The 5,129-nt window shown below is 48.4% G+C and overlaps 1 long non-coding RNA gene across 1 annotated transcript; it reads left to right on the forward strand.

Moving 5' to 3' along the window:
- The first annotated feature begins 1,856 nt into the window (after nt 1-1,856).
- Nucleotides 1,857-4,047, forward strand: LOC138645900 (uncharacterized). Its single transcript, XR_011314803.1, has 3 exons — nt 1,857-2,514; nt 3,557-3,615; nt 3,727-4,047. It is a non-coding gene; the product is annotated as an uncharacterized lncRNA (long non-coding RNA).
- The last annotated feature ends 1,082 nt before the right edge of the window (nt 4,048-5,129 follow it).

The following is a 5,129-nucleotide window of genomic DNA, read 5'->3' on the forward strand; positions in this document are numbered from 1 at the left end:
TGAACTTATACGTTGGGCAAAAAGACAAGCCCTTTTGAAGAATGGACAATTGATGAACGTCCAAGTTTTTAGAGGAAATGTTTACTACCAATGGGAGGTCCTTACCTGCGAGCGTGTTGCCATCTGGTTTCTGGGTTCCCCGGCGGCATTGGCCCCCCCGCCTCGTCTTCTTGTCTTTTTGCCCAACGTATAAGTTCAACTCCTTTGAACTCAGCATGGACTTACAGAGGTTCTACCGTAACCTCAGACTACGGGTCCATTTTTCGGAACAACCTCCTGCCCTGAATTCTTCAAGACAGGACAAGACCCTACTTGAACTCCGCCAGCTGGGGCTGCGGTCCCATAGCTCCTACATGCCACCTCGGTCAAACCCACCGGTGGAAACTTTTGTTTCCCTTGTTGAAAGAGACATACACAACTTGACTCGGGAAATGGACCGGGGGAAGTTCCATTTTCAAACTAATCTCTCACACCAAGAGAGAATTGCATTGGAGCATCTGTCGTCGGATAAATCTCTGATATTTAAACCAGCAGATAAGGGTGGAGCTATGGTGGTCATGGACAGAGCTGATTACCTGGAGGAAGTGTTCAGGCAATTGGGGGACACTACAGTATACAGGATAATACCACACAATCCTTTGAATCAGATAGTCAATAAAATTGCACCCATTGTGGACTTTCACTTCCAGGCGGGCACTATCGACAGTAAGATGAAAGATTTCCTCATCCACAGGGATCCCATCACTCCCATATTTTACATCTTACCAAAGATACATAAGAGATTAGTTAAACCTCCTGGTCGCCCCATCGTGTCCCTGACTGATTCAGTCCTATCACCTCTGTCGATGGTACTGGAAAAGATTCTAACCCCATTGGTTAAGACCACCCGCTCCTTCCTGTTGGATACTAGTAACTTTATTCAAATCATCAAATCATTGGGTCCCTTGGCTCCTTCTTCCCTGCTTGTCACCTGGGACGTTAACAGTCTGTATACCTCCATAGTACATGAGAAGGGCCTATTAGCCACAGATAGAATTCTAAGTGAGAACAGAGTGGACATCAAAGTCCGTCACTTCTGTGCCGATCTTCTGGGCATAGTACTCAAAGAAAATTACTTCATGTTTCAGGATACTTTCTATGCCCAGCTACAAGGGACAGCCATGGGCGCGAACGTAGCGCCTCCTTACGCTATAGCATATATGGCAGCTTTTGAGAGTGACTTTGTGTACAATCACCCCTTGTTCATGGCTCACTGCAGGGTTTGGCGGAGATATATCGATGATATATTTTGCGTCTGGGATGGCCCGATTGAGTCACTATTGCCTTTCGACCAACACATCAACAGCATCTGGCCTGAACTCAAATTTACCTTACAACATGACACACATAAAATAAGTTTTCTGGATACCCTGATATATAAGGAGAGGGAGGGTCGGTTGGGCATCGATTTATTCACAAAACCTACTGATCGTAATGGCCTATTACACTTTTCCAGCTGCCACCCACCCTCTATCAAGAGGTCCATCCCTAAGTCACAGTTTCACAGGGTAGACAGGATTGTCTCCGATGTAGAATTAAAAAGAACCAGGCTCACAGAAATGGAACAGAAATTCACGGACAGGGGTTACCCCCAGGGGATATTGACAGGGGCCAAGCAGGACCTATCACACAGTAAACCTAAGGACAATCAAAAGAGAATCCCCTTTGTCTCTACCTTTCATCCCTTTTCGAGCCTGGTACAATCTACCATTAGGAGACATTGGAATATCTTATCCAAAAGTTACCCGACAGTTCCAGAATTTAAAGCTCCATTCTTACCATGTTTTAAGCGTGCTAGAAACCTTAAGGACAGGCTGGTCAAGGCAGATATTGGCTCAGGTTCAGTGGTCCCAAAACAAACTTTTCTTCACACCCAGAAACGTGGTACTTTCCCCTGCCTCAATTGTCTACAGTGTAGTAATGTACAAAAGGGCTCCTCTGTGTTTCACCCACAAACTGGTAAGGCCATTCCCATAAAAGGTTTCTATACCTGCGAGTCCACATTCGTGGTATATCTCATCAAATGCCCATGCGGCCTAGCCTATGTAGGCGAGACCACGCAAGCAGTAAGGGAAAGAGTGGCCCAACACAAATCCACCATCCGATGCAACAAGACACATCTTCCCCTCCCACACCATTTTGCCATAAAAAATCACGGTATTGCCCAACTCCGGTTTCAGGTTTTAGAACAGGTGGATATCCCTAGAAGAGGACAAAACCGTACCAGAATGCTTCAAAGAAGGGAAGCTTATTGGATTTATACGCTCCAGACCTTAGAACCAAAGGGATTAAATAGAGATTACGATATTTCAGCTTTTTTGTAATTCCTGGTTTTGTAGTCTATGTAAAGTGAGCACAACCAGGGAATGTGTTGATCGCATTTGTTTATGTCATGTTTTTAATTTTCTGTTTTACCTCTTTTCACAGAACCGCTAGTCACGTCCTGCGCACCGAGCACTGGCCCCACCCCATATGGTACAGTATCCACACTCAATGCCATTCTAGATATAGAGCATTAGTCTGGTCTCTATATCACCTGCGTGTGACCACCTTTGAGGTCTGTTCTAGACCTTCCCTCCTTTCTCTGTATTAGGTCATTTACCTCTTTATTTTGCATATACCCTGTTTGAGTTCTCCTCGTCCAGCCTCCCTTGCCCTCTCTAATTTCCCTGCGTTTGTTCTCCCTTGTAGTTTCGCCCTCCCCCCCTCTCTCCCCTCGCTGTATAGGGCCGCCTCTGGCTTTCTTTTTTAGCCTCCGGCACTCATTCTCTTGGCGCAAGCGCCCTTCAGCTCCCTTCCGTCCTTGTCTCTCTGCGCACGCGCCGCCGACCCGGTCACGTGTCTGCTATGACGCTACGGGTCAGGTGATTGCCTGGCGGCGCGCACATAAACCCGGAAGTGCCGCCGCCAGACACCAGCCCTGGGAGTCTCACAGCCTTCGCTACACGGCGCCGGGGTCCTCCGGCTTTACAGGTACTCTCTGCCCCATTATACAGTGACGCTCACCCTCTCTCGGCACTCCGCCTCGGCCTAGAGACTTAGTCACTCATTATATTTTCTTTTCAACAGCGCGTCTGCTCCTGCGATTTGCTCGCCCCCCACAGCGCTCGCCTTATATACCCTCTGCCTTACAGGTAATGGTGACTAGTACTCTATAGGGGTTTACCTTGGTATAGACAACTTTTGGCTAGGTGTTCCTCTATCTCTCCTTGTTCCTCCTAGGCGCCCTCCCTCCCCCAGGCCTGCTCTGATGCTGGCACCTTATGGGCCCTATCAGATTGCCCTAATCATCCAGGTAGCTATAATATAATTTTCTAGTATATGCTTTTACTACTCTGGGCTATTTCTCTATTCATTCTTGCAGGTTGTAGGTGGTCACACTGCAGGGTCCGTTCTCTTGCCCTCTACTCATTCTTATGCTCTCTTCTCCCTACGGGGTTGTGTGCCCATACATGTTGCACTATTCCTGCACAATGACAATTATGTATTATTTACATGTTCATGTTTTATATTTCAGGCATCTCACTGTGCACCTTAGTCCGTCAACCACTAGTCATAGAGGTTACCGCACTTCCTGTATCCTTTAGGGATGGCCTATTTGCTATCCACTCGCTCGGTTTTTCAGTTGGACGTGATGTGTCTCCTTGCCCTCTTTTCTCTTGCATTATCCTTCCTACACATTTACAGCCTTTAGCATCTCCACCACGAAGCTCACCACTCACGGAGCACCAGGTCGGATCCATTTAGACCGCCGCTGTTGTCTGCTCTTCGTGTAACATGTGATGTCTGTTTAGTTATCATTTCTCCATTGAGCAATGTGTACCATATCTGTTTTTTACTATATATTTCTCTGTGCATCATTTTCTAAAAAATGTTTTCCTTTGTGTTTTTCCACACATGTATTACAGTACTTTATAACCTTTTCTGATGAAGGTCTTTTGATTAGACCGAAAACGTTCAATTTATATGGAACTGGATGCACCTAATAAATGAACTATTCACGTTTTACCTTGCAAAGAATTTCTCTTGAGTGCCAAGTAATTTATTCTACATGACTGACGGGTTGGATACCTAACTTGTGCACCTCCTACAAACCTTGAGTGCCGTGGTTTCTATCATTACGTGCCCTAAGCAGCGTCAGTCACCCTGACCGAATACCACAGGTGGCATCACAAACCCTTGACAAACTATCATCACCCCTTTTATTGGACGCCCCTTAGCAGGGTCATGGACCGGGTCCAGCCACCGTGACAACCTCAGCACCGAGACAGAGATGACCAGTACCGAGAACCTGTGGCCCGGTGTCTGGGGGTGCTCCAACTTGGCGTCATGAACAGGATGTACTTAAGCCTGAAGAATCAGGTCATGTGTGCCTTGGAACAGTGATTGAATTGTGCTTGAACTGTGATTTATTGCAAAGACTGTGTATTGCTATTTACCGTCACGATTCCCGCCAAAACCGCCGCCATTATAGCGCCACGAGGAGCGCAGGAGAAGAAGAAGGGCGTCGAGTTGTGGGAGTGAACGGACTGAGAAGCGTGAAAAGCAATGGCCGCCCAGTCTAAATATTTCTGTACCTTGAGGACGTGTCCATCAGCAGCCGAGATCTGCCTCCTGATCCTCAATGGGGGGCGGAGACCAAAGAAACAAAACCGCCCACGGAGGAGAGAGCGGGAAAAGGACAAGGAGGGAGAAGAAGTGAGCCACGTGGGAGACGCCATGGTCAGCCGCCCGGGATCGGAGTGTGGGGTCGGAGCCGAGGACTCCCCCAGCTACCCAGAGAGATACCGCAGCCAGGCGTCACCTGTTCGCCCCGACTTCCTGCAAGCCAGAGTGGACGAGCTCAGCAATCAACTCCGGCGGACACGGCTGAGCACTGAGGCCGGGTGGAAGGAGACCGTCATCGGGGGCCTCACCAGACGTCTGTCAGCAGCCTCGTCTGGTCTGGAGCAAGAAAGAAGTTCCAGCGCTCCGAAGCCAGAAAGCAAGGCCCTGCCGGAAAGCGAGATACTGCAAACAGAGATGACAACGCCACAGCGCAAGGCCCCGCAGTCAGCGTTCCAGATCCCAGCGGAGACGGAGCAGGCCGG

This window comes from Ranitomeya imitator, chromosome 7, assembly GCF_032444005.1.
Source record: "Ranitomeya imitator isolate aRanImi1 chromosome 7, aRanImi1.pri, whole genome shotgun sequence".
NCBI lineage: Eukaryota > Metazoa > Chordata > Amphibia > Anura > Dendrobatidae > Ranitomeya > Ranitomeya imitator.